General features: G+C 43.8%; 1 long non-coding RNA gene across 1 annotated transcript; it reads left to right on the forward strand.

Moving 5' to 3' along the window:
* Positions 1-5,263: 5,263 nt before the first annotated feature.
* Positions 5,264-10,273, forward strand: LOC308481037. The gene is made up of 3 exons (XR_013988421.1): positions 5,264-5,370; positions 6,982-7,103; positions 10,017-10,273. It is a non-coding gene; the product is annotated as an uncharacterized lncRNA (long non-coding RNA).
* The last annotated feature ends 1,610 nt before the right edge of the window (positions 10,274-11,883 follow it).

Below are 11,883 nucleotides of genomic sequence, written 5' to 3' on the forward strand. Positions count from 1 at the left end.
CATGTTTTCCCCTAGTGTTGACAGAGTGGGAGTCTGTCAGTCTGGTGAGAGTCAGCGCCCACAGGTGAGAGGCACAGGTGGGCAAATGACACAGTACCCCAGGTGAGAGGTGGGCTAGGTTGCCTGAGATTTTATTCCCTCCTCTCCTTTGGCCCCTTTTCTATCCTGCTTCCTTCTGCTTGTTTGCATCTCATTGTTGTGTACTGATGGGTTTGAGTGGATGGGTGCTGGGTTGTGAGGGGCTGACATATTGAGAGTTTGGGGAAAAGTTGGTTTACCACCTGCAGCATGTGCTTGGGGGAGGATTATTTATTTTCTCTATTTCATAAAAGTTATACATCAATTGATTGTGAAACAAACAAACAAATCTTGTGGCAGTTTACAAAAAAAATCATGCATCTCAGTGATTGTGGGGAGAGGTGGGCATGGCCAGAGGGGGGGAGGTCAAAAAAGGAATAAGGATGGGACAGCAGATATACCTGACTCCCCGTGGAACTATTGGGTGATCAGTCACTGTGTCTGAGATATCGAGGAGAATGAGCAGGGCCACAGTTTCCCATCTCTCACCTGACAAATGTCATGAAGTTGGGAGGCCAGGGCCATTTCAGTGCCATGACCGTGCCTGAAGCCAGACTGGAATGGATCCAAGTAATCAATTTCCTCTAAGCATGCCTGAAGTTGGAATGCCACCATCTTCTTGACTGCCGCCTTGTCCTACTGAGTGATATTAACTAAACACTTTTGGGTCCAGGGAGGTCTTCTTCATCATCATCAATCATTGTTATCATCATTTTATTTGAATGCAGCTTTCCATAGTTGAAACTATGCTCAAGGAGGCTTACAACATGACAAGATTTACATAATTACAAACATAACAGAAGAAACAATAAATAAAACACATCAAAAAGTGCACAACCAAATGGAAATGATTTCCACGTCAATCATAAGATCTAAAACTAAAGATATAACAATAATATCAATAACAGCAACAAGCTCTCTCAAACTCCCGTAAACAATACTCCAGCCCAAGAACCTCTTCAACAGCTGCAGCTTTCGTAGCTGGAGTCAGTCAGCACTCCATTCTCCCAGGCTAGATGGGAAAAGGCCAGCAAGGCAGGGTGCAGGTCTTCCAGGGCTCACAGCCAAGATGGTCTCATTTAAAACCAGATAGAAATTAAAAACAATTTAAAAGAGGAGCCCTCTCTGCTGAGCAGCAGCCGCAGTCCTTGTGAAGCCCGTCAAGCCCCGCCCCAAGCCAGATGGAGAAGGCATCTTTGGGCTGGTGGGCAGCAGCAGCAGCAGCAGCCCTTCAGAGCCTGTCAGGCCCCGCCCCAAGCCAGGTGGAGAGAGGCAAGGGCAGATGCTGCATCTTCTCTAGCTGCAGCCTAACTTTGCAGGATCACAAAGGCTGGGAGTTTGGTTTGTGATGGTTTTCAAAGCTCCAGACAGTCTCTTTCTGGCATTTGATTGAGTGATTTTGCTTTAGACGTAGCTGGAAATGATCATTTGGGCTGCTGGTCACATGTGAAGGTGGCAGGGATTATTTCACTGATGAATCCAGCAGGCGCTGCCCCATTGCCTCCTTCAGGCTAGATGGTGCTTTCCCTTCTCCAGTGATGAGCCCTAACTGACTGCTGCTTATTAAGTATGGAACCAGTTCCAAATGAGCTGAGGGGAATTCATCCTTCATTCCTGCTGAATACTGGAAATAGCTGGAATCTGACAGTAAGCTTTAGGATCTACCTTTGCAAATTTGAAGCACAGCTCCTGGTGGTAGGGGCATACTGGAATTTGCAACAGGTCCAGAAAAAAAAGCCATTTAAGTGCCACTCTGGTATAGCGTACTGTAAATTTGCAGTGCGGATGCCTGGAAGCGAAAGGAAAGTCCAATGCTGTAAAGAAAAATATTGCATAGGAACCTGGAATGTAAGAACCATGAACCTGGGTAAGTTGGATGTGGTCAAAAATGAGATGGCAAGAATAAATATTGACATCCTGGGCATCAGTGAACTAAAATGGACGGGAATGGGCGAATTCAGTTCGGATGACCATCATATCTACTACTGTGGGCAAGAATCCCGTAAACGAAATGGAGTGGCCCTCATAGTCAACAAAAGAGTGGCGAAAGCTGTACTGGGACGCAATCTCAAAAATGATAGAATGATCTCGATACGAATCCAAGGCAGACCTTTTAACATAACAGTAATCCAAGTTTATGCACCAACTACTGGTGCTGAAGAAACTGAAATCGACCAATTCTATGAAGACTTACAACACCTTATTGAAGTGACACCAAAGAAGGATGTTCTTCTCATTATAGGGGATTGGAATGCTAAAGTAGGGAATCAATAGATAAAAGGAACAACTGGCAAGTTTGGCCTTGGAGTTCAAAACGAAGCAGGGCAAAGGCTAATAGAGTTCTGCCAAGAGAATAAGCTGGTCATCACAAACACGCTTTTCCAACAACACAAGAGACGACTCTACACATGGACATCACCAGGTGGGCAGCATCGAAATCAGATTGATTATATTCTCTGCAGCCAAAGATGGAGAAGCTCTATACAGTCAGCAAAAACAAGACCTGGAGCTGGCTGTGGCTCAGATCATCAGCTTCTTATAGCAAAATTCAAGCTTAAACTGAAGAAAGTAGGAAAAACCACTGGGCCGGTAAGATACAATCTAAATCAAATCCCTTATGAATATACAGTGGAAGTGAGGAACAGGTTTAAGGATTTAGATTTGGTGGACAGAGTGCCTGAAGAACTATGGATGGAGGCTCGCAACATTATACAGGAGGCAGCAACGAAAACCATCCCAATGAAAAGGAAATGCAAGAAAGCAAAGTGGCTGTCCAATGAGGCCTTACAAATAGCGGGGGAGAGAAGGCAAGCAAAATACGAGGGAGATAGAGAAAGATACAGGAAATTGAATGCAGATTTCCAAAAAATAGCAAGGAGAGACAAGAAGGTTTTCTTAAACGAGCAATGCAAAGAAATAGAGGAAAACAACAGAATGGGAAGAACCAGAGATCTGTTCAAGAAAATTGGAGATATGAAAGGAACATTTTGTTCAAAGATTACCATAATAAAGGACAAAAGTGGTAAGGACCTAACAGAAGCAGAAGACATCAAGAAGAGGTGGCAAGAATACACAGAGGAATTATACCAGAAAGATATGGATGTCTCGTACACCCCAGGTAGTGTGGTTGCTGACCTTGAGCCAGGCATCCTGGAGAGTGAAGTCAAATGGGCCTTAGAAAGCACTGCAAATAACAAGGCCAGTGGAAGTGATGGTATTCCAGCTGAACTATTTAAAATTTTAAAAGATGATGCTGTTAAGGTGCTACACTCAATATGCCAGCAAGTTTGGAAAACTCAGCAGTGGCCAGAGGATTGGAGAAGATCAGTCTACATCCCAATCCCAAAGAAGGGCAGTGCCAAAGAATGCTCCAACTACCGCACAATTGCACTCATTTCACACGCTAGCAAGGTTATGCTTAAAATTCTACAAGGAAGACTCAAGCAGTATGTGGACCGAGAACTCCCAGAAGTGCAAGCTGGATTTAGAAGAGGCAGAGGAACCAGAGACCAAATTGCAAACATGCGCTGGATTATGGAGAAAGCTAGAGAGTTCCAGAAAGACATCTACGTCTGCTTCATTGACTATGCAAAAGCCTTTGACACAGCAAACTATGGCAAGTTCTTAAAGAAATGGGGGTGCCTGATCACCTCATCTGTCTCCTGAGAAATCTCTATGTGGGTCAAGAAGCTACAGTTAGAACTGGATATGGAACAACTGATTGGTTCAAAATTGGGAAAGGAGTAAGACAAGGCTGTATTTTGTCTCCCTGTTTAGTTAACTTATATGCAGAATTCATCATGCGAAAGGCTGGGCTGGATGAATCCCAAGCCGGAATTAAGATTGCTGGAAGAAATATCAACAACCTCAGATATGCAGATGACACAACCTTGATGGCAGAAAATGAGGAGGAATTAAAGAACCTTTTATTGAGGGTGAAAGAGGAGAGTGCAAAATATGGTCTGAAGCTCAACATCAAAAAAACAAAGATCATGGCCACTGGTCCCATCACCTTCTGGCAAATAGAAGGGGAAGAAATGGAGGCAGTGAGAGATTTTACTTTCTTGGGCTCCATGATCACTGCAGATGGTGACAGCAGCCATGAAATTAAGAGACGCCTGCTTCTTGGGAAGAAAGCAATGACAAACCTAGACAGCATCTTAAAAAGTAGAGACATCACCTTGCTCTGGTCCATGGGGTCATGAAGAGTCGGACACGACTAAACGACTAAACAACAACAACAACAAATTTGCATCCAAATATGCATGTGCATATTCAATAATCCCAATTTATCAGAGACAGGCACCTCACTTTTGTTCATCAGCAGTGAAATTCAACACCATTTGGAGAACAATCATAAAATACCTATCAAGACTCATGGATGGGTGAGTGTTATCTGCAGCCTATCTGTCACCCTCCAGATGTTGTTGAACTCCCACTCCCACCACTCATCACTCTTAGCCTTGCTGGCTGGGGCTGATGGGAACTGTAGTCATCTGGAGGGACCTGTGATGTCAGTCCCCAACATAAACAAAAGACAGGCTTCTCCATTGCAAGGAAGCTGTCATGCCGTGCACCTTCCATTTTTCTCCAATACAGTGGTACCTCGGGTTACATACACTTCAGGTTACATACGCTTCAGGTTACAGACTCCGCTAACCCAGAAATAGTACCTCGGGTTAAGAACTTTGCTTCAGGATGAGAACAGAAATCGCGCGGCAGCAGCGGGAGGCCCCATTAGCTAAAGTGATGCTTCAGGTTAAGAACAGTTTCAGGTTAAGAACGGACCTCCGGAACGAATTACATTCTTAACCCAAGGTACCACTGTATACAGGATTAGCCTTCCCCCTTCTCCCTAGCAGGAAGTGAAAAACATGTCCTCTTTTATCACCTTTTAACTCTTCTTCCTTGCATTGAAAATAATAGCTGATCAGAGTGAATGTGTGTATAGTCTGACAAGCCACTAGGGAGACAGCTGTCCCTCACCACCTGTCAGTCTTCCCCTCCCTGATCCCAGGGGATAAAATGCAACTTTTTTCTCTGTGATTTTGCCTGTCATTGAAAAGCTTAGAGGAGACCCTTACAACTGCAAGGTAGATTATTGATCTTATGTGTGCCTTTCAAGGATAAGGTTGTGTGGAATTCTGTTTCATTTTATGCTACTTTTTGTTTCTCCCATAACTTTTAAATTTTGGATCGTATGAGCTTGCTGGACACATTGCATTACCCAAAGGATCTGTCCCACCTGAGTGCCAGACCATTTGTTCATGCAAGAAGCTGGTCCACAGGGAGGTGAGGAGAAAGCAGGCTGAAACTTGCTCAGCAACCACAGTAGCAGAAACACTGGCTAATCAGTTGGATCAGAGGGGAATGGGTGGAGTCCTCAACAGCTGGAAGGCAAGGGAACTGTTCTGCCGCACACCCCTGCCCCTCCACTACATGCCAGGTAGCAATGGAACTTGCTTTGATGCAAAAGATGTGATCAAATAAGAATCACCCCTGCCCACCCTGTAGTGGGCTCCCTCTACCTTTCTGCTGTCACTGCAGAAGGTGAGGAAGATGAAGGCTGCAATCCTATTGTTCCATGGGAGTAAGGCCCCATCAGCACCATACATTTAAAGCAGACTCATGGGAACTGTTCCTTGTGAAGGGTGGTGAGAATTGTTAGGAGACTCCCTGCTCCCCCCCGCCTTCTGAGGGGGGATAGGGGCCTCCCAGTAATTATTAGCACCTTTAATGATCTATAGTTCCAATGATTTCTTTTTGAGGGTGGGAGGAAGCCATGATTATTTGAAGTAGTTTGATATTGTTGGAAGAATTACCCGGCACCAACTCTGATGTCCTTTTAGTGCCAGGCAAAAACCTTTAAATTTCCTCAGGGTTCTATTTCTTATATTTTTGGAAGATGTTATGTACTGAGTTGAATAGGATCCAAAAGGCAGCAGTCTGATTGGTCCTAGAACAATAGGATTCAGAATGCAGCAGTCTGATTGGTCCTAGAACAATAGGATCCAGAATGCAGCAGTCTGATTGGTCCTAGAACAATGCAGCAGTATGATTGGTCCACAGGAGCCACCCAATCCAGCTCCAGGTGGAAGTGAATCCGCAACCTGATTGGCCTACAGGAGAATCCCAGAATTAATAATAATAATAATAATAATAATAATTTATTATTTATACCCCGCCCATCTGCCTGGGTTTCCCCAGCCACTCTGGGCGGCTTCCAAAAGAATATTAAAATACTATGATACATCAAACATTAAAAGCTTCCCTAAACAGGGCTGCCTTCAGATGTCTTCTAAAAGTCTGGTAGTTGTTGTTAGCCAATCACGTGCGGCCCGTTGTGTAAATAATGTATATAAAGCAGATATTTTAGGGGAACTTTCATTCCTCACTACTATGAGCTGAATAAAGAGCATGAAATCCACACTCGACTCTGAGTATATTTCAGAAGAATAAGTATAAGGAGAGTCCTGCTGCCTTTATCCCCCAGGTGTGGGCTACCTGGCATGTGGCTAGCTGCTGCTGGAATAGGAAGGATGCTGGAGTAGATGCTTTCTGGTCTGATCCAGCAGCACTCTTATGATCTTATGAGCCAGACCTGAGGAATGTTCACTTCCATTAATTCTTCTTTCACAGGTGTGCTTTGTCACCATTCAAATATTGTTGTCGTCATCATAATCATCATTTAATTTATTACCCGCCCTTCACTCAAAGGTCCCAGGGAGGGTTACAACAATTTAAAATACAACATTTTAAACAAAATAAATTACCAAGAATGAAATCACATGAAAATACAATGGGTCCGAAACATAAAGAGGTGCATCTTCAGCATTTGCTGAAAGCTGTATTGTGAATAGGTGTGTGTGTCCATCTGAACTTATTTTATACTTATGACTGTAGATCATGGCATAGGTAAGAAAACCGTCATAACTCTAATATGACAGGAGACCTTCCATTATGAACTCTTGTGACCCTGGCACCCGTCTGATCTCAGACTGGATTCTCCCGCTCTTCCACTCAAGGTATGATTTGCTGCCTGCTTAAACTGTAATGCTGCTGTCAGAAGCAGTATTTACATATATTCTGTCATTTAGTATAATAAACCAAGGTTTCTTTAGGCCTCTTGTGTAAGAAATTCCTGTGGCCATAGGGTTGAGGGTAGACACGTGTTCATAACAGACACATGTTATAACTCCAGCAAAACATCCTAAACCTCTCATTAGTGTCTGGTCACGCATGTGAGTTCAAATACATACTTGTAACAGTTTACCGAGGTTGCTAGACACACCTCTGTGGGGAGGCAGTTCCACAATTTAGGGGCTGCAGCAGAGAATGTCCTCTCCTGGCCCACCCCCACCCTAAGCTTCTGAGGGTGGCAGAACCACCAAGCAAGCCCCCTTAGTACTTAGTGTCGTTCTGCCTATCCTTCTTTACATCTCCAGTCCAATTCCTTGGACACAGGCTGCTAATTTTCTGTTGTACAACATGACTTTGTTATGGTGTGGCAAAGCAAGGGTCAGGCAGTGGAAACAGTGATATAAATGCAAAGCAAAGGAGGCACCCATACGATTGGCTCTCTGTTGAAAATATCTCTTTGTTCTACTTTACGCCTTCACTGTAATTTTAAAATAAGTGAAACATTCTTAGTTTTATTAAAACCTTTATCCATACTCATTCTTTTTCGTTTGCTTTGTCCTTATCGATGAAAGGAGCTCCATCTGTGACAGACATCCCTGGTATCAAGTTTTCAAATTCTGTATGAGCTCATTCTTTGGAGAAGCAATTTGAAAAAAATCAAATTAATTTAGAATGGGCAACTTAAGATGGTGACAAAAAAAGAAAAAGAAAGAAAAAGAAAGTGGTGTGATGTGCCTACTCTCAAGATAATGATAAGACAGAATAGAGTGTGAATATATTATCATCTTTAGCTTAGTCAAGTGCTGTAATTGTGTGGCCTTCTGTCGAACCCAGCTTCTGTGACATTGAATGGCAGGGTCTGCTGCCAGCAGGAGCAAGCACCCAGATACTCAGATCAGTTGGCAAGCTTCATTCAGAAGATTTTGTTGGGAGTGGGGTGTTCTGGAGAAGAGGAGGTTAAGGGGTGATATGATAGCCATGTTCAAATATATAAAAGGATGTCACGTAGAGGAGGGAGAAAGGTTGTTTTCTGCTGCTCCAGAGAAGCGGACACGGAGCAATGGATCCAAACTACAAGAAAGAAGATTCCACCTAAACATTAGGAAGAACTTCCTGACAGTAAGAGCTGTTCGACAGTGGAATTTGCTGCCAAGGAGTGTGGTGGAGTCTCCTTCTTTGGAGGTCTTTAAGCAGAGGCTTGACAACCATATGTCAGGAGTGCTCTGATGGTGTTTCCTGCTTGGCAGGGGGTTGGACTCGATGGCCCTTGTGGTCTCTTCCAACTCTATGATTCTATGTGTATCATCTGACCTGCTCTGGCCTGTTGGTGTCAGGACAATCCCTTGTTCAGAGAGCTTGGTGTCTCTGCACGGCACTCCTTTTACCAATGGTGAGTTACAGTAAATTCCTACCTGACTCCTGTCAACTTACGAGCAGTTCAAGACCTGCTGCAGTCTTGACCCTTAATGCAAGCAAGACAATGGATAACAAGCTGCCAAATCCAGGACTGAGAGGAAGAATATCAGAGAGAAGGGCACTGCAGCAATCAAGATGGGATCAAACAAAAGCGTGATTTTTGAACCAACATCTTAGCAGATGAAATGGAAAGATAAGAGCAAATTTTAGTGAACAAAGATTCATTTAATCTTTCAACTTCCTTTAAAGTTTATAACATGCCTTAATAACTGTTTAGCATATTTATAGCTTTCCTCTGAATTCTCTCCAATTTGGCTATTTCCTTCTTAAATTATGGCAACTTATCCTGGATGCATGATGCAAGCAAAGGTCCAACAAATTCTGTGTCAAGTGTTAATGTTACCTGTCCCCATGTTTAAAATGGTTGTTCTGGAGGTCTGTTCTTAACCTGAAACTGTTCTTAACCTGAGGTGCCACTTTAGCTAATGGGGCCTCCCACTACCTCCATCGCACGATTTCTGTTCTCATCCAGAAGCAAAGTTCTTAACCCGAGATACTATTTCTAGGTTAGCGGAGTCTGTAACCTGAAGCATCTGTAACCTGAAGTGTCTGTAACCCAAGGTACCACCTTCATAGACCTAAATGCTGGAAGGTGAAATCAAGTATAATGCTTGCTGAACAGGTAAAATACAGGCTACATGCTTTCTCTTGCTTTCCATAAGTATAATAATAATAATAATAATAATAATAATAATAATAATAATAATTTATTTATACCCTGCCCACTCTGGGTGGCTTCCAACAGAAATTAAAAATACATCAAAATGTCACACATTAAAAACTTCCCTGAACAGGGCTGCCTTCAGATGTCTTCTAAAAGTCTGGTAGTTGTTGTTCTCTTTGACATCTGGTGGGAGGGCGTTCCACAGGGTGGGCGTCACCACCGAGAAGGCCCTCTACCTGGTTCCCTGTAACTTGGCTTCTTGCAGCCAGGGAACCGCCAGAAGGCCTTTGGCGCTGAACCTCAGTGTCCGGGCTGAACAATGGGGGTGGAGATGCTCCTTCAGGCCTAACTATGTACTTTCCCCCTGAAAAACCAAGGAAGGCACCAAATGATATGCCTGGAGGGCTAAGCAACCCCTACCCCATGCCTATAGCTCTGGCCTTGGGTCTCATAACTACTGTGTTGTGCAATAGAGAGGGCGGGGGGAGTGAATTGGGCACATGCAAATCATCCCTCCTTGTTTCCTCAGACTCCTTCTTTCCCTCTCTCCAGGAAGAGACTCTGGCTGGGGGCCAGATGTTACTGCAGATAGTTTCTCTCCAACAGGCTCTGTCATTTGCCAAGGAAGCTCTGTTTACCATTTTGCTTCCTCTTCCAGCATTGTGTCGCATTGATGGAGATGCTGACAGATCTCAAGCTTGCCTCACCAAGCAAGGCACAAGGTTTTCATAAGCCTATTCATCTTGGAAGACTAAATGTCAGATCCATGCAGCCAGCCAGTGAAGGATGTTGTAAAGGCACAGAGACTAATGCTGAACATCCACTGCCAGCCTCAAGAAGAAGGGAGCCTCCTTCTCCCAGCCAGTATTAATACTACATGGAAGCATTCTGATATTTAAACTATGCTTTCATATTATGGTGACAACATTTAATTTTTTTATCAAAATAATGTAGTGCATAAAATACTGTGATCATTTTTCTAAGTGTTGTAGTGTGGCCTTAGATATGCCCATTTCATGACCACTGTAGCACTGTCACAGAGTGACTTGGAAGCTTAGAGGGTCCCTGATCCACTTTAAGACGCTTGTCTATCAAGAGAGTATTCTAGTTCAGAAATGTGAGATCCTGAGCCAAATCACCCTGATTCACATTGTTATTTGGGCAATGCGCTTCTTCTTCTTCTTTGGCAATCACTTGTAGCCAAGTAAGATTGTCTTCCATAAACACGGTTTTAACAATGAGTCCGTAAGTGACTGTGGAGGCCAATTCTGGATCCACACATCCTTCCACTGTGGGGACATTGGTTTCTGGGTGGGAGTTGATCACGGTGTGGATTTGCCAAGCGTGCCATCCTCTTAGCATGTTTCTCCCTTGTGTCCTGAGTTCGAATGTCTTCAAAGCCCATGACACCTTTGGTAAAGGCTGTTCTCCAACTGGAGTGCTCGCAGGCCAGTGTTTCCCAGTTGTCCGTGTTTATACTGCATTTTTTTAGATTTGCCTTGAGACAGTCTTTAAACCTCTTTTGTTGACCACCAGCATTACGCTTTCCATTTTTAAGTTCAGAATAGAGTAGTTGTTTTGGAAGAGGATCATCAGGCATCTGCACAACATGACCAGTCCAATGAAGTTGATGTTGAAGAATGATTGCTTCAACACTGGTGATCTTTGCTTCTTCCAGTACACTCATATTAGTTTGCCTGTCTTCCCAAGTGATGTGTACAATTTTTTGGAGACACCGTTGGTGGAATCTTTCAAGGAGTTGGAGATGGTGTTTATAAGTGGTCCATGTTTCACAAGCATATAGTAAGGTTGGTAGTACAATAGCTTTGTAAAACAGCATTTTGGTTTCCCTGCGAATGTCCTGGTCCTCAAACACTCTGCACTTCAATCGGGAGAAAGCCGCACTCGCAGAGCTCAGGCAATGCTGGATTTTGGCATCAAAGTTGGCTTTGTGGAAAGATAACTGCCTAGGTAGGAGAAGTGATTGACATTTTCCAACATTACACCATTGAGTTGGATTTGTGGCGCTGCAGAGAACTTGTTGTACTTGTTAGAATCATAGAATCATAGAATCATAGAGTTGGAAGAGACCACAAGGGCCATCGAGTCCAACCCCCTGCCAAGCAGGAAACACCATCAGAGCACTCCTGACATATGGTTGTCAAGCCTCTGCTTAAAGACCTCCAAAGAAGGAGACTCCACCACACTCCTTGGCAGCAAATTCCACTGTCGAACAGCTTACTGTCAGGAAGTTCTTCCTAATGTTTAGGTGGAATCTTCTTTCTTGTAGTTTGGATCCATTGCTCCGTGTCCGCTTCTCTGGAGCAGCAGAAAACAACCTTTCTCCCTCCTCTATGTGACATCCTTTTATATATTTGAACATGGCTATCATATCACCCCTTAACCTCCTCTTCTCCAGGCTAAACATGCCCAGCTCCCTTAGCCGTTCCTCATAAGGCATCGTTTCCAGGCCTTGGACCATTTTGGTTGCCCTCCTCTGGACACGTTCCAGTTTGCCAGTGTCC

The sequence above is a fragment of the Podarcis pityusensis genome, assembly GCF_964106645.2.
Source record: "Podarcis pityusensis genome assembly, chromosome: 7".
Taxonomy (NCBI): Eukaryota; Metazoa; Chordata; class Lepidosauria; order Squamata; family Lacertidae; genus Podarcis; species Podarcis pityusensis.